The sequence below is a fragment of the Triturus cristatus genome, chromosome 7 (assembly GCF_964204655.1).
Source record: "Triturus cristatus chromosome 7, aTriCri1.1, whole genome shotgun sequence".
NCBI lineage: Eukaryota > Metazoa > Chordata > Amphibia > Caudata > Salamandridae > Triturus > Triturus cristatus.
Genome location: NC_140590.1, coordinates 1,153,646,775 through 1,153,672,766, shown reverse-complemented (window position 1 = coordinate 1,153,672,766; position 25,992 = coordinate 1,153,646,775). Strand labels below are relative to the sequence as shown.

Below are 25,992 nucleotides of genomic sequence, written 5' to 3'. Positions count from 1 at the left end.
GATGAAAATGCAGAAAAGGACTCATCAACATGGAGAGAGGCCGTAGGAAGTTTTGAGACCACAGTGGGAGGGAAAGAATCGGCGGACTCCGGATCCAAATTGGAAGGCACGCCAAACGACAGAGAGGACTTAGTTATAAGGGAAGAGGCACTAGCGGTGCTACCCAAATAGAATATAGAGCTGAAAGAACGGAGGATCTCTGGGGGGGCTGGCTTTACAGACAACAGCATGGGAGGGGGAGGGATGGCTACAAAATGTGTTCCGTTTCCATAAAGAATGCAATGAATAACGCTATAGATGTCATCCTAACAATTGTGAAATGGAACAATGAACATATTCTTTAAAAAAAAATACAGCATTTGCAATGCAATTGGTCTCACCTTTGGGACCTTATATGTATTTAGCAATGCAGCACATTAGCCTGGGTGCTAAAATATCTACTGTTCTTTAACATAGAGTAAAAGTAAGCACAAAGCTGCTTGACACACCAGGTATGGGAACACATGGAGAGAAATATTGCCTTTCAGTGGGAAATGGTATAGTCCAAAGCTCTATTTTTAATATAATAGCAGGGCCTTAGGTGGTCATATCACTAAAAATACAAGATTTGATAAAAATATTATTGTCTACGGGTGCTCGTGGAAGACAATTTCTATGGACTGGAATCTAGAGAATTCTGAAGTGATTCTGGTATTTTACTGACCTCTGCTGGTTGTTTACTAACAAAAAAGTTAAATAGAAGCAGTTGTCAGAAAAATTAAAAAAATAAAGTCCCTCAGCAGAAAGCAATTCTGGCATTTTACTGGCCTTTGCTGGTCGTTTTCCATCAAGACAGTTAAATGGAAACAGATGAACAGAAAATAAAGTCCCTAAGCGAAAGCAGACAAGTCCTAGGGCTGATTTCCAGAGCCCACAAAGTACATACACATATAAGTATATACTAAAGCATATATTATACTAAAGTATTTACAAGAGGTCTCGAATGCTCAACCTAAAAATGTAGACATTTAGAGTACCAATTTTTCCACAGGTATCCCATGAAGTTTGGTTGAAGGTAGCGAAGTCGAGAGTGGAGCTAATGAGGAGAGTAAAGAAAACAAGTATATGTGCACATATTTGATAAACAGTCATCAACTGTTATATATCCACATACTGCAAATGACTACGGTTAGGTGGGACCTGTCACAGTTATTGCACAGTGTATACACTTCCTCTCAGTGTAGCAGACATAGTGAAGCTAGAAATTGATAGCGAGTCTGTGTGTTTGTTACGATAACCACAAAAATGTCTGCTATTAGCAATGACGTGAGGAAATGCAGAGAATAATACAGATATGTATAACAGAACAAACCATATATATCACATAACAATATTGGTCAGGGTGAAACACATGGAGTTCCCTGTCCACATTTAAACCATGATCTACTGCCCGCAATTTGGTTATCCATTTAATCTCCATTCTTCTAAGTGCAAGTATCCTGTCCCCACCTCTAGGACTGCATTTTGCTTGAGCTATTCCATGGACAGTAAAATTAATTTTTCTCAGAGGTGGAATGAGCTTTGTTCTAGTGTGTAGCAAGCAGATAGTTAGGATGGTTGTTTTTGATGGCTACTAAGTGTTCCTGAATGCGTTCCTTTAGCAGTTTAATAGTGCCGCCAATGTATAAGCCCACATTGGCATACAATGCAGTAAATCACAAATTTAATATTGCAATTTATGGACTGCTGTTTGTAATGATTGCTAGCAAGTGTTGTATTGGTAGCGGGTGGTTTTGTCAGCGGCAAATTGGCAGACATTGTGTTGTAACTATCTCTTTAAGTAGTGATGATGCACCTAATAGAATGTTAGGTGCATCATGAGAACTCTGGGCCAGTGTACTGGAGACCGTGTATATCACCGGTTGTCTGCCCGTGTCCTCTGGTGGTTGCCATTAAAAGGACGTGCTCCAGTTTCCAGATGTGGTCATTTCATTCATTTCATTATTGGCGACAAGATGGCAGCCACCAGTGACCCTGTGTGCGATTTCCAGACCGGGGGGTCGAAATCGGCTTGAACGGTAATCTTTAATCCGGGCGGGTGAGATACTACTCCTATTAAGGTCAATTATTGTTTAGGAAACTTAGTTTAGGCTCCTTGCCGGTAACAGTTTTTGGAGACTCTCACCCCTGCAACAGTACGCGCGTGAGCTCTGTTGAAAAGAAAACTCACCGCAAGCTGTAACGTTTCCGCTCGCGCTCCATAGTGAGCGAGGCTTCCTGCTGACGGCTCCACTTGTGGCCATGTCGAGCGAGACCTCTGCTGATGTAAGCAGGCATGTCAACACGTCCACATAAGTGGAAGAACTCTCACAACACTTCCTTTGACTCTGCCCTTCATCGACTAGAGCGCCAAACGTATTTTCTCTCGATTTTACTAGAATGCTTTTAAAAGACATGTGAACAGTCGTTTTTCAACTAACCAGATCACTTTCAAGGTATTTTATGGTGGCCATTTGGACAATTTATGTTTCTTATACCTCATTTCGTTTATCATTACTTTTTGAACTCTCCTAATCTTTTGCTTCTATTGTCTTTTGACTTTGCCTTGCGAAGATTTGAAGGTACCATTTCTTCAGCATTTCGATGGATCACCAACAGTAAGGCCACCATTCATTTTAATTATTTATTCTACCTTGTTATGTTAGATTGTTATTTGACATTTTTTGTGTTAATCTATTGTATTAATTTATTGTGTTAGCTTGTTGATTTTACCTGATCTCTAGCATGGCGTCAAGTGGCATGAGTCAGTCACCTCAATTTTTGTCAGAAAGTGGAGAACCTGTTCTCCCTGGGAAAAAATGGAAACACCTTTTTGACTCTTATTTAATAGCCATAGGGGGAGAAAAAATTTCAGCTGCAAGGAAGCAAGTGGTTTTGCTTCATAAACTTGGAATAGAGGGGAGGAACATTTATGACAGTTTGGACTCCATACTCATTGGTAGAAGAGCCGGAGAACCTGGAGACATTTACGAGATGTCTGTCCTGTTGCTCCAAACACACTTTGGTGCCAGGATTAATGCTGGAGTGGAAAGGCACAAATTCTTCATGAGAGTTCAAGCTAAAGGAGAGGGTTGAGAACTATGTGGCAGCACTCAAGTCGTTGGCTCAAACTTGCGAATTCGAACAACTGACTGACACTTTAATTCGAGACCAATTAGTCCGCTGCACCAACGGTTCTAGAGTTCAGGAAAAATTACTGGCAAAGAACCAAAATCTCAAAGAGGCTATTAGCATTGTTGAAAGCATTGAAAATACCTCAAGTTGGGTGAAAGAAATGCGGAATGCGATAACACCCAGCGAGTCTGTAGCTGAACTAGTTCCTAACAAGTGTGGAAGCTGTGTCCCCGATTCACAAATAGCTGCAATTCAAAAAACTTCTAGCAAACAAGACAAGATTCCGGCAAAGAATGAGAAACCCAAATGGAATACTTATCCTAGTAGAGATCCTAAAATGAAGTGTTCCAAGTGCGGCAGCCAAAATCATGGCCCCAATTATCCTAATTGTTTCGCTAGAAGCGTAATTTTTAGAAAATATGGTAAGAGAGGACATTACGCACGCATGTGTAGGAATACTAAAGTAAATGTAGTTGATGAGGAGATAACCTATCCCCACCAAATCATTCACCACATTTCCGGTTCTTGCAGCGTTACTATACAGGATGTAAAGGGAGTTGATTCCGATGTGGTGACTATGCCTAAGTGTGAAATATCCATCGGTACCAAATTCTTTTCTGTTTTAGCTGATTCGGGCTCTCCATACACCCTAATCAGTGACAAAATCTGGGATTCCACCTGTGGAAAAGACAATATCATTCTTCTCCCTCCCGACATCAACCCTGTGGGTTACGGTGGACAGAGCATCAACTTGGTTGGATATTCCACCCAATTCATCACATTTAACCCCTTCCATGCGGGGCGGATTCCCCCGCTGTGCTGACCGTTACCTGCGCGGGCGTGGTCATGACGGAACGGTTCCGTCATGAGCACAGCTCAACCGACGCTCATGACGGAACCGTTCCGTCATGAGCGTCGAAGGGGTTAAAGATAGAGTGACTGTAGGGAAAGTTTACATTGCCAAAAGAGTGGACAATTTGGTTGGATGGTGTCACCAAAGGGACCTTGGTATTATTTTAAATCCTAACGCTTGTGAGCAGGTCATGTTAGTCTCGCAACAAGGTGGAGACTTAGATATTTTAGAGAAATTTCCTACTGTTTTTAGTGAAAAATTAGGCCTGCTAAACAGTTTTAAACATAAGATAATATTGAAGTCTAAGGCACAACATGTATTTCATAAAGTGAGAAAGGTGCCTAATTTGATGATAGCAAAACTACAAGAGGAACTCAACAGATTACTTTATTCTGGAGTTATAGAGGGGATAATGGTAAACAAATTAGAATGTGTGTTGATTTGAAAAGTCTCAATACTTGCATATGTGTAGACAGACAACTGTTACCCAATATCAAAGAAGCCTTGGCCAAGCTAAACAATGCTACTATCTTTAGTGTGATGGACTTATCATCAGCCTATCACCAGGTTCTGTTACATGAGGATTCCAGAGCTTTAACCTCTTTTATCACTCTCTTGGGAGCTTTCAGGTTCATTAGAATGCCTTTTGGGCTAGTGTCGGCTGCTGCCTGTTTCCAGAGAGTGATGAAAGAGGTTTTAGCGGGTATCGACTCTGTCTTGTTTTTCCAAGATGACATTCTTGTTTTTGGGAAAGACACGCTTGGGCATGACATGACACTAGACAAGGTTCTCTCAAGACTCGAAGAGCGTGGTTTGACTTTAAAAAAAGAAATGTGTAAGTTCAGTGTAAGTTCAGTGTCGTACCTTGGTCATACCATCTCTAGTGAAGGTATTAGCCCAAAAATTAATTTAGCTGAAGCCATTTCTTTGGCCCCCACGCCTTTGCACAAAGACCAGGTTAAGTTGTTCCTTGAACTTTCCGAATACTACTCTAAATTCGTCAGAAATTTTGCTAGTGTGGTACAACCGTTAAGATTGTTACTCAAAAAAGGTTCAGATTTTATTTGGTCTGATGAGTGCAAGTCAGCATTTAAACAAGTTAAAGAGGAAATTTCCTGTATGCCAACTCTTGGACACTTTGATGTAACTAAGAAAACCATCTTAACCACCGACGCCAATGTACGTGGCTTAGGTGCTGACACATCCCAAATGTGCGATGGCCAAGAGAAGGTAGTTGGTTTCGCTTCACGTTCACTTAAGGGAGCTGAAGAACGCTACTCCGTTATTGAACGTGAAGCATTAGCCTGCATGTGGGCCATCAACCATTTCAGATTTTATCTCTGGGGTTTACCTTTTTTGGTCAGGACTGATCATAAGCCCTTAGTTCACATGTCTGCATGCAGGAAAGTTGAAAACACCCCACCCAGGATCAAGAGGTGGAGAGAAAGTTAGTGAAAATATAACTTCATAGTTGAATATTTACCTGGCTTGAGGAATGTTCCTGTCGATTTCCTCTCAAGGATTCCTCTTGACAATCTTAGCTCTAACAATGAGGAGAATTTTGTGCTGTGGGTCAAAGAACCAGCTCTCAACAAGTCAGAGTGGGATTCGAGCATTGCTGAAGACGAATCAAAGAAATTAGTCAAGGTGTCTGGAGTGTTTGGGATGAACTGTGCATAATCGAGAAGAACCTCTATAGAGGTGATAGATTAGTTCCACCTGCCAGCCTATGTCAAAAACGTATTAATCTTGCACACGACGGCCATCGAGGTCGCAGTTTAACCAAGTCCAGAGTCAGAGAGTCTTATTGGTGGCCTGATCTTGACCGACAAGTAGAGAATGTTGTTAGGGACTGCATTTCCTGTGCCAATAATGACAAATCAAAAAAGATAAGAGCAACCTCCCTTTCGCCAGTTGAGCTTCCTGAACGGCATTGGACCAAATTAGCTATGGACATTGCAGGTCCTTTTGATATTTTGGCACCTAACGAAAGGTTTGTGGTAGTTCTTGTGGATTACACATCCAAGTGGGTGTCTGCCTGTTGTATGAATTCGGCAGTCACCAAGAACATCATTGATTTTCTAAAAGATGTTTTTGTCTGTGAGGGTACTCCAGATGTTATTGTCACTGATAATGGTGTACAATTTACATCTTCGGAAATGGAAGAATGTTTTAGAGATCTTTCTATTACCCATCATCGCACTGCACTTTACTTCCCACAAGCCAACGGACTTGTTGAGAGCATGAATAGGTTAGTAAGAGCTAGTGCTCAGTCTGCTGTGGAAGTGAATGTTTCTTTAAAGTCAGTTTTGAGAGAAAAATTGTGGGCACACAGGAATACCGTTTCTGGTGTGTAGGAAGGTGGAATCTGACTACATGGTTGCCCCCACTTTTTTCCTGGTGTTTTGAGGGTTTTTGACTTCGTTTGGCTGGGATCAGCCTGCTATTCAGGTCCCCAGCCTATCTGCTTTCTCTTATAAAATGATTCCAAGTACTTTAGGTACCCTCCAGATTGGATTCTGGGGTCCCCCTATAAGTCCCTAGTATATGGTATACTATGTACCCAGGGCATAGGTACCCCAGAGGCCTACCAGGGTCTGCAGCATGTATTATGCCACCCCTGGGAAGCCCTCCAAAATGACACCACAGGTCTGCTACTGCAGCCTGGGTAAGGCGGTGCATGCGCCCCTTACTTTGATATAGGTTCACTATATCTCACCCTATCACTGCACATATAAACCTATCAGTCAGTTACCCCTATGGCAGTCCTTATCAATCCTGAAGGCAGGATGCTTGCTTTTGTGTGAGAGGGTGCCCATGCATGAGCAGAGCCCCTCTGCAGCCTTCAGAATCTCTTCTCCGGGGTTGTCTGTGATGCAGCCTGACCATATACTCTTAAGTGCATTATAAACAAACGGTAAATGCTATCTTTGTATTGGCTGCACGGAAACATATCGTGTTTGGTGTCAAACACCTTGGAATCATACCCCCACACTAGTAACTGGTGTGGGAGTATGATCCCACCCTTCTAGAGGGAGAGGCATGATGGCACCGGTATACCCGGTACCAGCTAACAGAGCCCTGGCATAACAAAATGGATACTGCCAGCCACAGACACGAGTCTGGCCTCCTGCTGCTGACCGAAACTCCGGCAGGGGGGGCCTGGGCAACAGGTTTCCTGTCACAGGGAGGTGTTACCACCTCCCAGATAGGCCTTAGTGGATTGGGGCTGGGTGGGTGCACTCCAAGAGTGCTTTGAAGTCCTGCACTGGGGGCACATTTGGTGTCCCTATGCATAGACCAGTTCAAACCGGTTGCAGGGGCTACCAGCCCCTGCTCTGGTGCGAAACTGGACAAAGGAAATGGGTGTAGCCACCCCTCTTTCCAAACCCTCCCATAGGTGGGTCCCCAGAGTTAGTCCAACCCCTTCCTTGGGTATAAAGAAGGAACCCCTGACTACAGGACTTTAGATTACACCTTGACGAAACTCTGCTACAGAAATCCCGGAACTTCGACAATCTACACGACTAGATGACTGAAGAATCTCCCTTGGAGTAAAGGAGTTACTCCCCTGCTTGGCAGGCACCAAAGACGCATCTGTCCGGTCTGCATCTCCGAAGCTCCCGCCGGACACTGAAGACTTTGCAACACAGGAGGTGGGTTTCAAGACTTCCCAGAGGCTGACACGAGTCCCCAGCAAAGCTGAGACCAGTAGCCCTCGTAGGTACCGTGCACATTTTCAAGTGCATCAGCTTCTGGACGTCCTTTGAGGCTGTGCATTGGGTTACTTGTAGCCCAGACCCCAAGCACCTTTTTCACCGAAGATTGCTGGCCTACACTCCACGAGTGTTCAGTGAGCCCGCCCTTTGTGTGTTCGCTCAAGGCTCCTTCGCGACCCCTGGTCCGTTGACTGGTGGGTCCCTGTGAATGTAAATCTTACTTTAATTGGGCTTCCCTGGTTGTTCCAGACATGCCCTGACTCTACATTGCTTGGGGAGTCCCCAGGACCTTGCTGGTCCGCACCCAAGCATCTTTCCTCTTTCTGCGTGGGTTGCTGTTGCCAAGGCTTGTTGTGTCCAATCCGAGCACCGACGCTGCAGCACTCGACATCCTTCGTGGGACAGCTCGAATCCAGCTCCTGGTTGTCCTTGACGCCTCCTGGTCCTCATGGCTGAAGAGTCAAGCTTCCTCTCTTCTCACCTGAAGTACCAGACATCGGTGGGCATTCGTCTATCGTGCCCCTGGTCACTGGCAAGTGACCCAGACTCTGTCCCCTCTGCTTTCAGGTTCTTCACATCTCTGATCCAGGCTTGGATCTCTTCGGACACTTCGCATCTTCCCGGCAGCAGCACTTCTTCGCCAGCTGCCATTGAAAACGACGACGCGACCCGACACCATTTGAGACCTAGGCACTCGGCTTCCGTGGGTGAAGTAACTCGAGTACTCCAGTGCTTCCGTGGATGTTGACCCTAGAACTGTCATAAGTCCAAGAGGGTTTGGTCCCAGTCCATTTCTAAGTGTCCTTTAACTTTAAAAATCTAACCGCGACTTTCCCCATAGAATCTAACAGGAGCTCACGGCTGTGTTCTCACACTGCACACGGTCCCCGTGGGTCCCCTGTGTCACTACCTTGGGTGGTTCCTTGGGGTCCCAGCGAATCTACAGGCCCTAGGCCTTGTGTCTAGTCAAGTCGTGGTTCTTATACCACCTTCTTAGTATATGGTTTGGCTCGCCCCTAGGGCCTAACGTGTATTGTGCTATTTTACTGTATTATTTTGAAGTGTAACTTATGTGCTTTTGCCTCTAATCTCATAAAGAGACTAGAGGGGTGTGTTTAGTAATAAATACATATATTTTATATATATACCTGGTGTGATCTCCTTTCATTTAGCCACTCAAGAGATTATAGACTGGTAAAACAAGCTGCTTTACATTCCTTCAAGACTTCGCCTGAAGGCTGCTCTCCATAGCTACCACTAGGATAGCTTTCAATGAAGGTTGTCTTTAACCTATCATCAATAAGAGGTTGTTTGGACTGGTACAGGGTGCCCACTATAACTAGTGGACAGCATATACCAGGCCAACTTCTCACATGGTGTGTCTCCTTTGAAAAAACTCAGAGGTAGATTAGCTGGGTCCAAACTCACACCACTATGGTTACGTGGAAATATGGGTTTGGTTTCTAAGCAGAGAGTGAAACATTATCAAACTATGTACAAGCAAAGATACAATGCAAGGTCTGGAGCGAAAGGGAATTCCTGGAATGTGGGGTGTGAGAAGTTGGCCTGATGTATGATGTCACTAGTTCTAGTGTACACCTTATATCAGTCCAAACAACCCTTACGGTGATTGGTTGTAAAGTCAACCTTATAGACCAGCTATCCTAGTGGTAGCATGGACAAGAGCAGTCTTAGGCTAAACTCTGAATGGCATGTGAAGCCAGCTGTTATACCATATATAATCCCTTGAATACCAAATGAAAGGACACCACAAAAGATATATATATATAAAATAAAGTGTATTTATTCTAGTCAAACCCTCAGCACTCTTTATGAGATTCGAGGTAAGTACAACACAGTCTTATTCGAGCATACATTAAGTCACACAGGTAAGTAATACAGTTAGGCCCTAGGGGCCACGCAAACCATATACTAAGTAAGTGGTATAAGGACCACTGTTACGGAAATAGGATAGGCCTAGGCCTAGGGAAACGCTGGGGCTACACTATACTACCAACAGTTAGGAAGTGGGAGGCACACAGGATTCAGCTGCAGAGTGGAAACACTCACGCGTAATGCGTAAAAGTCGATAGAATCACTAGCAGTTAGAAATAAGCAGTTTTAGGACACTTCTGGTATAGCTAGAAAGTCGAGACTCGGAAACTAGTCCCTAGGATAGTTAATACCCTTGTGAGCACTGGAGTACCCAAGTTACCTAGCCCACGGGCTGCGGGTGCATAGGTGTGAACTTGCGTCGGGTTTCGTCGTGGACTTCTATGGGTGCCTGAAGGAAAGGAACCAGGCGATGTCGGGAGATTGCAGGTGAAGAGGTGAAGCTTGTCGCAGCAGCCACGGGTACCAGGAGACGTCGAGGACGACCAGGACCAGGAGGCGAGCTGTCCCACGAAGGCTCGTGCTGTCGGCGGCGTCGAAGTCGAACTAGGACTCACCAACCCTTGGCAAGCGGAACCCACGAAGAATGGAGGACTTGCTTCTGGTGCAGACCAGGAAGGTCTGGGGTGCTTCTCGTTTGCAGAGGAGCAGGAGCCAGTCTGGAGGAGCCAAACCAGCAGTGGAAAATCAAAGGCGTGTCGTCGCAAAGGTCGCTAGCCCACGGGCAAGCAACCGGACAGACGCGGCAAGCAGGAAAATGCAGAAGGGCCCCACGCAGGACTCGTGGAGTGTGGGGGGCTGATCTTCGGTGCAGATGGTGCTTGGGGTTGGGGCTTCTCAATCCCCGGTGCACAACTTCGAGGGTGCCTCAGAAGCTGCGCTGGAAGATACTCGCCACTTTTCCCAGGTAGCCGGTCCCACGTCTCTCGTCGCCTCCACGGATCTCAGCTCGGCTGTGGATGTGGATCAGGGTCGGAGAAGTCTGGAAGTCAAGGCTCTGGTCGGGCTCTGCAGTCGGTTCCTCGTAGAACTTCAGCAAAGCAAAGGGTAAGTCTCTTGATGGTGCCTGTTCGCACAGGGTGACCACTCCTTGGCCACAAGGGAGATTCTTCAGTCTTCTTCTTTCGTCGAATGTCGAAGGTCCAGAGTTTCTGTTCAAGTTGCAGGTTCAGGATAATCTAATCTCCTGGGGCCCAGCTACCACACTTATACCAATCTGGGGGGGCTGGGTTGCCTGCTAGGTCACATCTTATGGGTGGGACCTGGGAGGGGGGTGGCTACACCCCCATCCCTTTGTCCAGTCTCGCGCCAGGACTGGGGCTGGAGTGCCCCAGCACCGGTTTGAACTGGACTATGCATGGGACACCTTGTGTGCCCCAGGCAGTGTCTCGTTTTTTTCATCCCTCCCTGCCCCAATACACTAAGACCTGTCTGGGGTGGTGCTCGCACCTCCCAAGGCAGGAAACCTATTGTCCAAGCCTCCCATGCCGGGATCACTCCCAGCAGCAGGCGGTCAGACTTGTGTCGTGGCAGCAGCATCCATTTTGTGATGCTGGGGCTCTGGTTAACTTTAACCGTGTAAGTAGATTTCAACATGTCTTCTCCCTCTAGAAGGGAGGGGTAATATCCTCATCCCCAGAAATGGGATGGGGGTATTATTCCAAAGTGTTAGACACCTTACACGACATGTTTTGATAAAGCCAAACCATAGTTACCATAACCGTTTAAGATTATAAGGCACTTTAAGAGTATATGGTAGGCTATATCATAGAACAGCTATAAGGACATGGTTCCGAAAGCTGCAGACAGGCTCAGCTCATGCTAGAGCACTATCTCACATGTTACCAAGCACTCTGCCTCCGGGATTGTTAAGGCCTGCCATAGGAGTGGCTGAAAGGTACACATGTGTCTATATATAAGGTAGGTATAGGAATACTACACCTAAGCAAGGGGTGATTACACGACCTTGCCCCAGCTGAGTGATCAGCCAGTTGTGTCACAATGGAAGGCCAGGCCAGGGGTGGCATAATACATGCTGCAGCCCCTGGTAGGCCTAGGGTACACCTATGCCCTGGGTACCTAAGGTACACTGACTGTACAGGGGCCAATAAGGTGATCCTATCCAATTTGGTTATGCACCTATAGTACATAGTATTAATTTAGAGAGAGAACAGCAGGGCTGTGGGTCTGGTTAGCAGGCCCACAGCCACATCTAAGTCGAAAACCAGTAAAGCAAAAGCAAACAGTGGGGGTGAACATAGAAAGCAGACCCTACTCTCCTACACACCCCCCCCCCCCCAAACTTAGGGACATTAAACTAACCTTGACCAGTTGAGTCTTCATGTTTTAAGTGGAAATGTCTGGAGAGTCCATCTGCATTGGCCTGTTCAGTCCCAGGTCTATGTTCCACTGTGAAGTCCATCCCCTGTAGGGAAATGGACCACCTTAGAAGTTTGGGATTTTCACCCTTCATCTGATTTAGCCACAAGAGGGGCTTATGGTCTGTCTGAATCTTGAAGTGAGTGCCAAACAAGTATGGCCTCAGCTTCTTCAGGGCCCAAACCACAGCAAAGGCCTCCCTCTCAATAGCTGACCAACGTTTCTCTCTAGGGGTCAGCCTTCTACTTATAAAAGCAATGGGCTGGTCTTGACCATCTACATTCAGTTGTGAAAGAACAGCTCCCACACCCAACTCAGAAGCATCTGTCTGGACATTAAACTCTTTGGAGTAGTCTGGACTTTTCAGAATAGGTGCACTGCACATGGCCTGCTTCAGGTCATCAAATGCTTTTTGACAGCTTACTGTCCACTGAACTTTCTTTGGCATTTTCTTGGAGGTCAAGTCATTAAGTGGTGTCACAATGGACCCATAGTTCTTAACAAACTTTCTGTAGTACCCAGTCAGGCCCAAGAAAGCTCTGACCTGAGTCTGGGTAGTTGGAGGAGTCCAGTCCTTTATGGTCTGGATCTTGCTCTCCAGTGGTTGAACCTGACCCCCACCGACTAGGTGGCCCAGGTACACAACCTTGCTCTGCCCTATCTGGCACTTAGTGGCCTTGATAGTGAGGCCTGCCTTTTGCAGGGCCTCTAAAACATTCCTCAGGTGGACCAGGTGATCCTCCCAGGTGGAGCTAAAGACAGCAATATCATCAGGATAAGCTGCACAGTAGTCATCCAACCCAGTAAGGACTTGATTCGCCAGCCCTAAGAAAGTGGCAGGTGCATTCTTCAAACCAAAGGGCATTACCACAAATTGATAATATCCTCCTGGGGTCGAGAAAGCAGTTTTGGCCTTTGCATTCTCAGCTAGTCTGATTTGCCAGTAGCCTGCTGTCAGGTCAAATGTGCTCAAAAACTTAGCAGCTGCCAGTCTGTCAATGAGCTCATCTGCCCTAGGTATTGGGTGGGCATCTGTCCTAGTGACAGCATTGAGACCTCTGTAGTCCACGCAAAACCTCATCTCTCTCTTACCATCTTGGGTGTGAGGTTTTGGCACAAGAACTACAGGACTAGCCCAAGGGCTCTCTGAAGGTTCAATGACTCCCAGCTCCAACATCTTTTGTACCTCAACTTTTATGCAGTCCCTGACATGGTCAGGTTGCCTGTAGATTTTACTCTTCACAGGCAGACTGTCACCAGTGTCCACCTCATGAGTGCACCAGTTTGTCTGACTTGGGGTCAGAGAGAACATATGTCTGTAGGATTGCAGAACTTGTCTGCGGTCCTGTTGCTGATGGACAGTGAGGCTGTCAGAAAAGACCACACCATCAACTGAGCCATCATCAGGGTTCTGAGTCAACAGGTCTGGGAGAGGGTCACTCTCTTCCTCCTGCCCCTCATCTGTAGCCATGAGTAAGCCCATGTCTGCCCTGTCAACATATGCCTTCAATCTGTTGACATGAAGCACCCTGTGGGGGCTTCTGGGAGTCCCAAGGTCCACCAAGTAGGTGACTTCTCCCTTTTGTTCAACAATAGTGTGGGGTAGGGGAGGAGCCAAGATGGCGACCGGGACGGCAGCGTAGGCTCCCGGCTCCGTGAACCTCCGCATCCCGCACAGATATCCTGTATGAGATCCTTCGCCTGCGCTATATGCCCGTGTTGGTGAATGAGAGCGGCAACCGATCGTGTGAATCTGAAGTTTCTGGCGGCGGTATCGCCGGAGAAATGTCCGTTTGAAGATTGCGGCCTGTGCAACCCTGGAACCGGGACCTCGAGTGGATAACATGGCCGGGCGGCAGTTAAACAACAGCGGCCTTTGGTGACTGGGTGGAGTCGGACTAACCGAAGCGGTGCGAATATCGGCCTACATTTCGCCGTGACCGTTCCTACCACTAAGCGTAGCGGAACGAGTGCAGGCCCGAGGTGGCTAATCCAAGATTCCCCGGTGATTGCCTCAGCCTTCGCCGGTGAGCTGCCCGGCCGCCGCCCGTAACTCGCCTTGATTCTTGCGGCCTGCTCCCGGATTTTCGCGGGCGCAGGTCCGTGGTGGGGATGACTGTTGCCTGTGACCACATACCGGATATATTTTTTGCCTGCCCCCGAAACCCTGATTCCAGTGACATGGAACCTGCGGCGCTTGTCCCTGAGTCCTGGTCCCAATCTGGGTTGGACTTACCCGGCGGCCATCTTGACAGGACGAAGTCTACCATCCTGTACACTGGGTCGCAGCACGATTGGAAGTGTGCGACTATGAGGAGCGTAGCGGAGCGAGCGCCGAGAGCTGTGCTGGGGTATGGTGATCTTCTCGAGGCTCTCGGTGCCCTTCATTCCGCCTTGGTTCACGGCGCCTGGGTATTGGGGAGTAAGCTTGATGGGGTGGCATCAGCATCGGAACAGTTGCTGCCTGCCTGTCCCCAGGTACACGGGGACTTCCTACACTGCACACAGGAGGACAGTGTCGTGGCCGGCCCTGTGGATAGTGACCAGCTGGAAACTCCGGACAGTATATTAACGTGTGATCGGCAGGCTGTGGGTCTGGTCTGTTCCGGAGGTCTTGGACCTGAGTGGGGGGTGGTGGCCTTGTCCCGTGCGCGGCCTCCGGCGACCCAGGCAATATTCAAGCAACGGTCGCCTGTTCTGGCTGATCTCGCCTTCTTGGACCTTGTGTGCAGTGCAGATCCTGGGGCAGCACTGGGAAAGACGACTCTCCATACTGCTGACTGTGTTGGTATTCAGAGACTTCCACCCTGCCTGTGTGTGTCGCTTCCTGCTCTTTTTTGGACGCTCCTCTTCTTTGTAACATTGGACATGGTACTGGGTCGATGGGTATGCATGGGTAGATTCGCAAAGAGTGGCCAAGGATAAGGTTGATCCTTCAGAGGTGGTCATCTAATAGGCGGGCGGGCTCAGGGGTTGCGTGCTCTCACGGCATAACTGGTAGTGTAATAGGCGCATAATGCTCCCCATTCTTCTTTGACATGGTCGATTCTGTGTTGCTTATTGTTTGCTTTGGGGGAAAACATACTGTGCGGGAGGGAGAAGCCGGGGGCATGTTTTGAAGGCCCTCCTCCAGTTTATTAATATTCTCTCTACCCCCCCGTCTGGTGGGGTTTCTTTTCTTACTCCTCTTTCTCTGTTTCTTCTATATTTCGGGTCTGGTTCCGGGGCGACAGGCACACTGCTGGGGGGGGGCCGTACTCATCTGCAGAGGTGCAGGGTGGGGGGTTGGGGGAGGGGATCCTTTAGTCTTTAACCCTTTTTTTCCATGGCCTCCTTTTTCTTCTCTTATTCTTCTTTGTCCTTCTTTTCTGGGATCAGCATGGTAAAACTCCTTCGTTGTTAATCGCTGCGTTTTCATGTGTGCCACAATTTCCGTGGTGTTTTCTGGGTTTTAGGGCAGGGGACTGCAGGCGCAAATGGCCGTGATATTCCTCCACATCCTGACTTTCCTGTTTCAGCGCCATTGACTAGATAAATTGCTTTATTGTTGACGTTTATTATTCTGCCTGCCATTTCTTGCTGCTGGGAAACTGTTTGGCACCTGATCCTTCCATCCTCCCTTATTATAAAATGAAAACCTTTTGTATCCTGGTCACCTACTTGGGCTGTTCAGTGGCCGACAGTTTAATAGCATGGAGATTCCGCTCCCCGAGGTGCTGCCTGTGATAAATATTGATTTCTGTTACTCTGACTGCTTAGCGGCCGGCCCCGGGGGTTGTAGGCCCATACTTGTTATTGGTTGAAATGTCAATAAAGGTTTTTCAAAAAAAAAAAAAAAAAAAAAAAAACCAATAGTGTGGGGGTCCAGACCATTTGTCTTGGAGGGCTACTGGGGCCACTGGCTCCAACACCCACACGTTCTGCCCTGGCTGGTAAACAGTCAGCACAGCCTTTTGGTCATGCCAAGCTTTTTGGAGTTCTTGGCTTGCCTCAAGGTTTTTAGAAGCCTTCTTCATATACTCTGTCATCCGGGAGCGGAGACCAAGTACATAATCCACTATATCAAGTTTGGGTTGTCTGAGAGGTCTCTCCCATCCTTCCCTTACTAAACATAGGGGTCCTCTTACAGGATGCCCAAACAAAAGCTCAAAAGGGCTGTAGCCAACCCCCTTTTGTGGGACCTCTCTGTAAGCAAACAGAAGGCAGGGTAAAAGGATGCCCCATCTTCGCCTAAGCTTGTCTGGTAAACCTTTTATCATTCCCTTTAGGGTCTTGTTGAATCTCTCCACAAGCCCATTGCACTGTGGGTGATAGGGTGTGGTGAACTTATAGTTCACACCACACTCCTTCCACATTGCAGTCAAATATCCAGACATGAAGATGGCACCTCTGTCAGAAATGACCTCCTTTGGAAAGCCCACTCTGGAGAATACTCCAAGTAGGGCCCTTGCCACAACAGGAACTGTTGTGGTCCTTAGGGGAATAGCTTCTGGATACCTGGTGGCATGGTCCACTATCACCAGTATGAATCTGTGCCCAGATGCTGTTTGTGGGTCCATTGGTCCTACAATATCTATGCCCACTCTCTCAAAGGGAACCCCCACCACAGGTAGTGGTATGAGGGGGGCCTTTGTGGTGCCACCTGATTTGCCACTGGCTTGGCAGGTGATACAGGAGCGACAAAACTCCTTGGTATCTTCTGACATATGAGGCCAGTGAAAGTGAGGGACAAGCCTGTCCCAAGTCTTGTTCTGGCCTAAGTGTCCTGCAAGGGGAATATCATGGGCCAAGGTAAGAAGGAAGCCTCTGAACTTCAGTGGTATGACCAACCTCAAGGATGCACCAGGCTTGGGGTCTCTAGTCTCTGAATACAGCAGCCCTTCATCCCAATACACTCTATGGGTACCTTGAGCATTCCCTGCAGCCTCAGCTGCAGCCTGCTGTCTGAGGGGTTCAAGAGAGGGGCAGTCTAATTGTGCCTGCCTCAGATCTGCCCTTGAAGGTCCCCCTGTCCCAAGAAACTCAACCTGATCAGGTTCAAGTTCTTTCAGCACAGTTCCTTCAGAGCTCTCAGAATCATCCTCCTGTGAGGGCTGATCCATCACCTGAGGCAGGGGGGAAGGCACAGCCTTGACCCTACTGCTCTTTCTCTTGGGTTGTGACTGGTCCATGGTTCCAGGATCCAGCACGTGTTCAGTGTTGCACTTTTTGGCCTGTGACCTGGTCACAGCAAGGACATGTGCATCTATCCCCAGCATTTCTGCATGGGTCCTATACTCCACTTCAGACCAAACTGAAGTTTCAAGATCATTGCCCAGTAAACACTCTACAGGAAGGTCTGAACTAACAACAACTTTCTTGAGGCCAGTTACCCCTCCCCAGGAGAAGTTAACAATTGCCACGCTATGGGAAGTAGTGGCATTGCTACCGTTGGTCACTAGGTAATTCTCACCTAGCATGATCTGTCTAGGGTCCACAAAGGCAGGTGTCACCATGGTGACACTAGCCCCAGTGTCCCTGTAGGCCTGAGCCATTCTCTGGCTGATAAAAGGAGTCTGTCTGTACTTGCCCAGGTTACTGGGGCCTATAGTAGAGGACAAAGCTATGTCCCCATCACAGATCAGAACAGCCTGAGTAGGTATCCTGACTAGGCCAGAATCCTCCTCAGTTCCCAGGGTTAACCCTACTACACCCTTTTGCTGGGAACCACCACTTACAGCTGAACTCGGGGGTACAGCTGCCTTGGGGGCAATGGTGACTGGGGGCTTATCCTTTTTGGAGCACTCACTAAACCAATGTGAGTTGGACTTACAATAGTTGCACCATGGTTTCTTTTGGCCATCTTTCTTCTTATCCTTTTTCGGACCACCCTCCCCCTGAGCCTTTTGGGGGCCTGGTGAAGACTTCTGGTCTTTTTGTTTCTGATCATTACCCTTCTGGTCTGCCTTTTTCTGATCACCGCCCTGGTTCTGGTTTTTCTGCTTAACTCTAGTCCTGACCCATCTATCTGCCTTCTTTCCCAATTCTTGGGGAGAAGTCAGATCAGAATCAATCAGGTGTTGATGCAGTAGCTGGTTTTGACAGTTGTTAAGGATTTGTTCTCTCATGATCAAATTATACAATCCTGTATAGTCCTTAACCTTACTTCCCAATAGCCAGCCTTCCAAAGCCTTAGTGGCACAATCTACAAAGTCAGTCCAGTTCTGAGTCTGTGTCTTCTGGGTATCCCTGAACAACAACCTGTATTGTTCAGTGGTTAGGCCAAACCCATCAATCAGAGCACTCTTCAGGACAGTGTAATTGTCTGCATCCTCATCACTAACTGTGAGGAGCTTGTCTCTACCTTTCTCAGAGAAGGAGAGCCACAAGATAGCTGCCCACTGACTTTGGGGTACCTGCTGTACTTTGCAAGCTCTCTCCAAAGCAGTTATCCATTTGTGGATGTCATCCCCACTCTTGTAGGGAGGGACAATCTTGCTCAGGTTTCTATTATCATAGGTCCTGTCTCTATCCTTAGGGATATTGCTGCCACCAGTGGGTTCTAACCCACTTAACTTCTGCTCTCTAGCCAGAGCAAGCTTCTCCTTGGCAAGGGCAAGTTCTTCCCTCTCAATCCTTAGATTAGCTTCCCTCATTCTGGCTTCATGCTCTTTTCTCTGGGGGGAAGTCATTCCCCTGTGAGAAGAGGCATTAGAGATGCTAGAGACATGGGAGTGGATGGATTCCCCTGAAGGGGATCTGTCCCTCCTGTTTCTCTGGTTAAGTCCACTTGGGGGTCTGAATGGGGGAAGCCCATGCAGACTCCCATGTAGGCTTAAGTTAGCCTGGCTAAGTCTTCCTACTTTGACCTGGCTGTCTACCTCCTCATCTGAAGTCCCATCTGACTCACCTGTAGCGGGTAGACCCTCCCATGTACCTAGGGTACCAGCCTCGGAGGCCCTAAGGGCATCATACTCCTCTAGGATCTCTACTAGCTGAAGGAGGGTAGGGTTTGCACCCTGTTTTAACTTTCTGGAGGTACACAATTGTCTCATCTCCTGAAAAGTTAGGGTATCATATCTAGAGGGGATCTTTCTCAGACCTGCCCCTCCTGAGAGAGAATCTACTAGATCTCCTCCCAGAGACATGACCTAGTGAGGGTGTGGTGTGTGCACCTACCTACACTAGTTGTATCTACTAAACCTCTCTAGTAGTTGTAGTCAGGGTGTGTTAGTCTTTTCAACCTACAACAACTAAGTCCAGTAGGACTTAAGTATTATAATCTATGTTATATGTACCTACACAATATCTGTGTGATCTTTCAATTTAGTATCTCAAGATTACAATGGTATTACAACAGCAAGCTCAGATCCCAACCGCTGCTCACCAATGTGAGAAGTTGGCCTGATGTATGATGTCACTAGTTCTAGTGTACACCTTATATCAGTTCAAACAACCCTTAGGGTGATTGGTTGTAAAGTCAACCTTATAGACCAGCTATCCTAGTGGTAGCATGGACAAGAGCAGTCTTAGGCTAAACTCTGAATGGCATGTGAAGCCAGCTGTTATACCATATATAATCCCTTGAATACCAAATGAAAGGACACCACAACAGATATCTATATAAAATAAAGTGTATTTATTCTAGTCAAACCCTCAGCACTCTTTATGAGATTTGAGGTAAGTACAACACAGTCTTATTCAAGCATACATTAAGTCACACAGGTAAGTAATAGAGTTAGGCCCTAGGGGCCACGCAAACCATATACTAAGTAAGTGGTATAAGGACCACTGTTACGGAAATAGGATAGGCCTAGGCCTAGGGAATCGCTGGGGCTACACTATACTACCAACAGTTAGGAAGTGGGACGCCCACAGGATTCAGGTGCAGAGTGGAAACACTCACGCGTAATGCGTAAAAGTCGATAGAATCACTAGCAGTTAGAAATAAGCAGTTTTAGGACACTTCTGGTATAGCTAGAAAGTCGGGACTCTGAAACCAGACCCTAGGATAGTCATTACCCTTGTGAGCACCGGAGTACCCAAGTTACCTAGCCCACGGGCTGCGGGTGCATAGGTGTGAACTTGCGTCGGGTTTCGTCGTGGACTTCTATGGGTGCCTGAAGGAAAGTTGCTGACAGGCAGTCAGTGAAGAGTGTCCGGTGGATCCCAAGGCCGGGATCAAGAAGGAAGGATACCTGCAAGCAGAAGGGACAGAGTCTGGGTCACTAGCCAGTGACCACGTGGAACCAGGAAGGAACCAGGCGATGTCGGGAGATTGCAGGTGAAGAGGTGAAGCTTGTCGCAGCAGCCACGGGTACCAGGAGACGTCGAGGACGACCAGGACCAGGAGGCGAGCTGTCCCACGAAGGCTCGTGCTGTCGGCGTCGTCGAAGTCGAACTAGGACTCACCAAGCCTTGGCAAGCGGAACCCACGAAGAATGGAGGACTTGCTTCTGGTGCAGACCAGGAAGGTCTGGGGTGCTTCTCGTTTGCAGAGGAGCAGGAGCCAGTCTGGAGGAGCCAAACCAGCAGTGGAAAATCAAAGGTGTGTCGTCGCAAAGGCCGCTAGCCCACGGGCAAGCAACCGGACAGACGCGGCAAGCAGGCAAATGCAGAAGGGCCCCACGCAGGACTCGTGGAGTGTGGGGGGCTGATCTTCGGTGCAGATGGTGGTTGGGGCTTCTCAATCCCCGGTGCACAACTTCGAGGGTGCCTCAGATGCTGCGCTGGAAGATACTCGCCACTTTTCCCAGGTAGCCGGTCCCACGTCTCTCGTCGCCTCCACGGATCTCAGCTCGGCGGTGGATGTGGATCAGGGTCGGAGAAGTCTGGAAGTCAAGGCTCTGGTCGGGCTCTGCAGTCGGTTCCTCGTAGAACTTCAGCAAAGCAAAGGGTAAGTCTCTTGATGGTGCCTGTTCACACAGGGTGACCACTCCTTGGCCACAAGGGAGATTCTTCAGTCTTCTTCTTTCGTCGAATGTCGAAGGTCCAGAGTTTCTGTTCAAGTTGCAGGTTCAGGATAATCTAATCTCCTGGGGCCCAGCTACCACACTTATACCAATCTGGGGGGCTGGGTTGCCTGCTAGGTCACGCCTTATGGGTGGGGCCTGGGAGGGGGGTGGTTACACCCCCTTCCCTTTGTCCAGTTTCGCGCCAGGACTGGGGCTGGAGTGCCCCAGCACCGGTTTGAACTTGACTATGCATGGGACACCTTGTGTGCCCCAGGCAGTGTCTTGTTTCTTTCATCCCTCCCTGCCCCAATACACTAAGGCCTGTCTGGGGTGGTGCTCGCACCTCCCAAGGCAGGAAACCTATTGTCCAAACCTCCCGTGCCGGGATCACTCCTAGCAGCAGGTGGTCAGACTTGTGTCGTGGCAGCAGCATCCATTTTGTGATGCTGGGGCTCTGGTTAACTTTAACCGGGTAAGTAGGTTTCAACATGTCTTCTCCCTCTAGAAGGGAGGGATAATATCCTCATCCCCAGAAATGGGATCGGGGTATTATTCTAAAGTGTTAGATACCTTACACGACATGTTTTGATAAAGCCAAACCATAGTTACCATAACCGTTTAAGATTATAAGGCACTTTAAGAGTATATGGTAGGCTATATCATAGAACAGCTATAAGGACATGGTTCCGAAAGCTGCAGACAGGCTCAGCTCATGCTAGAACACTATCTCACATGTTACCAAGCACTCTGCCTCCAGGATTGTTAAGGCCTGCCATAGGAGTGGCTGATAGGTACACATGTGTATATATAAGGTAGGTATAGGAATACTACACCTAAGCAAGGGGTGATTACACAACCTTGCCCCAGCTGAGTGATCAGCCAGTTGTGTCACAATGGAAGGCCAGGCCAGGGGTGGCATAATATATGCTGCAGCCCCTGGTAGGCCTAGGGTACACCTATGCCCTGGGTACCTAAGGTACACTGTACAGGGGCCAATAAGGTGATCCTATCCATATCCAATTGGGTTATGCACCTATAGTACATAGTATTAATTTAGAGAGCGAACAGCAGGGCTGTGGGTCTGGTTAGCAGGTCCACAGCCACATCTAAGTCGAAACCCAGTAAAGCAAAAGCAAAAAGTGGGGGTGAGCATAGAAAGCAGACCCTACTCTCCTACATGGGGGATTTAGTTTTTGTAAAGAAAACAATTTAGTCTCCCAAAGGTCAGTCAAATTTTTTTGACCTAAACGCATCATCAAGTTCATGAAAAATGTTGTAATGTTAGACGGTGGTGATGTTTGGAGTAATTCTAGACTGGCAAAGTGCAAAAGTGGGGATTCCAGGAATGACACTATAGCTCGAGACTCTGTTATTACAAAGAAGAGTCCGATTCTACATGATAACTTCCATGTTTGGACTCATTCTGAACATCTCCCTTTGGAGAAAAGGAGGAGGAAACCTCCTTCGTATTTCAATGATTACATTTTCACTTGATGTTCATGTTGTTCTCAATAACTATATTGTGATCTCATGTTACATTTTATCTTGATGTTTCACATATTTTTAACTATATTGAAGTCTCGTTTCATTTTGTTGATTTTAACTATAGCACTGTTATTTAACTTTTGTATTTGTACCCTTTTTTTTTTTTTTTCTTTTTTTTTTTTAGTCCTCATTTGCCATTAACCCTCTTGTAGGAATCACCAGCCACCTAGTGTGTCACGAGCTGGGAGAACAACTCAGGATCTCAAGTCGACTCGCATACCAGGACACAATTCACAGAGTAGCGGAAGATAACTCCATGGTGAGGGAAGCTAGATAGCTTAATTACTCGATCCAAGGATCTGTTCAGCCTGGAGGGGCGAATCGTTAAACCATGAGATCGGCGTTCAAGATCCAAAGAGTAACCAAGGCTTAATCATAGGACCCGGGGAAGAGAAAAAAAAAAATACAAAAAAAAAAAAAACCCCGGCGTTCCTATGACCAGTTTAACAGAAGGTCCCAAAAGGCCACATTTTTTTTGTTGACACGTCTAGCCAGGTCCAGCTTAGATGTACTGTACAAGGATGAAAGCCAATCTCCATGTGATGGAGGTACGGCATCTACCCAAAACCTACATATTTGGCGCCTTGCCAAGAGAATGGCGTAAAAAAGGAAGAGTCTTGCCTGCCCCAGTATGTTTTCGTCTATGCCAAAGATAACCAATGACAGAGTAATGCGCACAGAACAATTAAGTATAGAGTCCAGTGTGTCCTTTATTTTCTCCCAGAAAGTACAAATAGAAGGGCAATCCTTAAACATATGTGTATCCGAAGCATTCAAGAGGTTACACTTGTTACATCTCTTTCCTGGCTGAAATTTTGATAGTCTTAAAGGAGAGAGATAAGCGCGGTGAACGGTGAATAGATGGTTGCGCCTTAACAACGCAGGTTTGACTAGTCTGTGTAGGATGGTAAGTGAAGTAAGCCATATTTGCTCACACTGTCGCCCCATCTCCTCACCCCATAGTTGGTCAGGGAGGCTAAAATCCCCATCCACCTCCTCCAGAATGCTCCAATACCAAAAAAGCCACCTCCTTGCCGCCCGCCTGCCTGACGACAAGCTGCTGTTCCAAATTACTAAATTTACCCAGCGGGACAGCTTTCCTAGCTAGAGCCCGAGCCCAACTCTCAAGCTGCATATATTTAAATCTTGATAGCCCAGGACCGACCTTATCACTTAGTGCATCCCATGTCAGCAGTGCGTTATTTACCAACAACTCTCCCCACCTTGCAATACCGGCATGTATCAGGGGGGACGCCAACCCATCCCTCAGACACATTGGTAAACCCGGGGAGTCCCACACCGGGGCATAGTTTGAAAAGTAAGACAGCCCTATTTTCTTTTTGATCTGAGCCCAGATACTGGCCATAGATTGAAGAGACTTCAATTTAATCTTCTTAAAAAACTTTTGATCTCCAAACTTAAACATAAATCCCTGACAGGGTAGATCCGCCCCAACCAACATGGCTTTAAACATTAGACCCATCGAGGAATTAGAAGGCACTTTCAATAGCATACGGGAGTAAGATAGTTGGAAAGCCCAAGCATAGTACTGTAAATCAGAGAGTGCCAACCCACCCTTTTCCCTCCTCCTTCGTAATTTTTTCCACGCCAATCTAGTGGCTTTGTACTTCCAGATGAAGGAGTTTATTTCACGCTGAAATTTGTCTATTTGTTTAGGGTCGAAGGCCAGGGGGATAGTGTTACATAAAAAAGTAAACTTGGGGAGGATAGCCATTTTGACTAAATTAGTTCTACCAAGAATAGTAAGTGGAAGAAAGGACCACGCTTTTAGTTTTTTTTGACAATCTTTAAAGACCCGATCCAAATTAATTTGTGCAATATTCCCCACGTCTTGAGTAATTTGGATACCGAGATATCTCATTGAGGGTGTCACCTTGAGATGTGTATTGTTTATATTCCACACCATAATTTCGGTTTTGCTGGCGTTAATCTCATATCCAGAGATCCGCCCAAATTCTTCTGCACACTTAATTACTGTTGGAAAGGCTAAGCCCGGGTCTACTGTAAAAATGAGAATGTCGTCCGCGTAAAGAGCTACCCGCCTTTCCCACCCCTCATATTTAAAAGAGGGGATATTAACTTCCTCCCGTAGAACTTGAGCGAAAGGCTCAATGTACAAATTGAAGAGAAGGGGAGAAAGAGGGCAGCCCTGTCTTGTCCCCCTTGTAATATTTACAGGTTCCGATAGGGTGTTATTAATCAAGAGTCTGGCAGATGGAGCCTTGTACAGAAGAGAGATCACTTGACAGAAATTCTCACCAAACTTGAATTTCTTTAATACCGCAGTCAAATAAGGCCAACTAACCCTGTCAAAGGCCTTTGTTGCGTCTAACGTGAAAGTGGCTAATGGCAGAGAGAGGCTAGAGGCAATATCTATGGCCCCGACTAAATCGTGCGTAAGGTCAGCCAACTGGCGGCCCTTTATAAACCCTTTTTGGTCTTGGTTTATTATTGAAGGTATAACCTTGCCCAATCTAGCTGACATAATGGCCGCAAATATTTTATAGTCGTTGTTCAAAAGTGATATCGGACGGTATGATCCGCAATCAGTCGGGTCTTTCCCCGGTTTAAGAATCAGGACTGTGATGGCCTCATTCCATTATTTGGGAGGGTTGTTCCCTTTTAACAGAATACTATTGAACAGAACCGTCAACGTTGGAATTATACCTTCGGACAAGGCACGATATAGTTCAGCTGGTAAGCCATCTGTGCCTGCTGCCTTTCCTTGCTTAAGTTGCCCAACAGCCTCTCTCACCTCTGTCTCGGTTATTTCTGACTCCAAGTAGCTGCTTTGGAGCTGGGTGAGACTCGGCAGGGATATTTTATCTAACCAACAATTCCTTGCATAAGGATCATCAATGATATCATCTTTGTAGATGGCCTGAAAAAATTCCTGAAAGGCTCTGCCTATCTCGGAGGTGGCAGTAAGAGGACTTTGGTCGCCTTCCAAATTTATCTGCCCAATATATTTTTTTGCTTGGTCTGCTTTTATTTTCCACGCTAGCATCCTCCCAGCTGTTTCCCCAAACTCAAAATGGGAATTTTTACTTGCCTCCCATCGGCTAGCCACCCTTTCCTGTAAAATACACTCCAATTGTGTTTTTAAGTGGGCTAATTTTCCTTGCTGACTTCTTGAGTCTATAGAGGTACTGAGTTGCTGTTCTATGGATTTCATTTCGGCTTCTATGTTTGTGATCTTTTCCCTGTATAACTTCCTTCTCTGGGAGGCTCTAGAAGTAATGTTCCCTCTCCAAAAAGCCTTCAGAGCATCCCATACAATGGGGATTGAGGTAGAATCTAGATTCACTTCTAAAAAAAACTTAGTTTCAGCTATTAGAAAACTAATTTCGTCCTCATCATGAAGGATGGACCGGTCGAATGACCAAGACACATGTCCTGACCACTGGCCTAACTTCAAAGTAAAAGAGATAGCTGAATGATCGGAGAGGTGAGAGGGAAGATATGATATCTCCATTAATGAGTCTTTAAGACAATA

The 25,992-nt window shown here is 47.1% G+C and overlaps 1 pseudogene; it reads right to left on the bottom strand.

Annotated features, from left to right (window-relative positions):
- The window catches only part of LOC146811308 (uncharacterized), a 37,382-nt pseudogene extending 11,711 nt beyond the window's left edge, over positions 1-25,671 (bottom strand).
- Between the last annotated feature and the right edge of the window lie 321 nt (positions 25,672-25,992).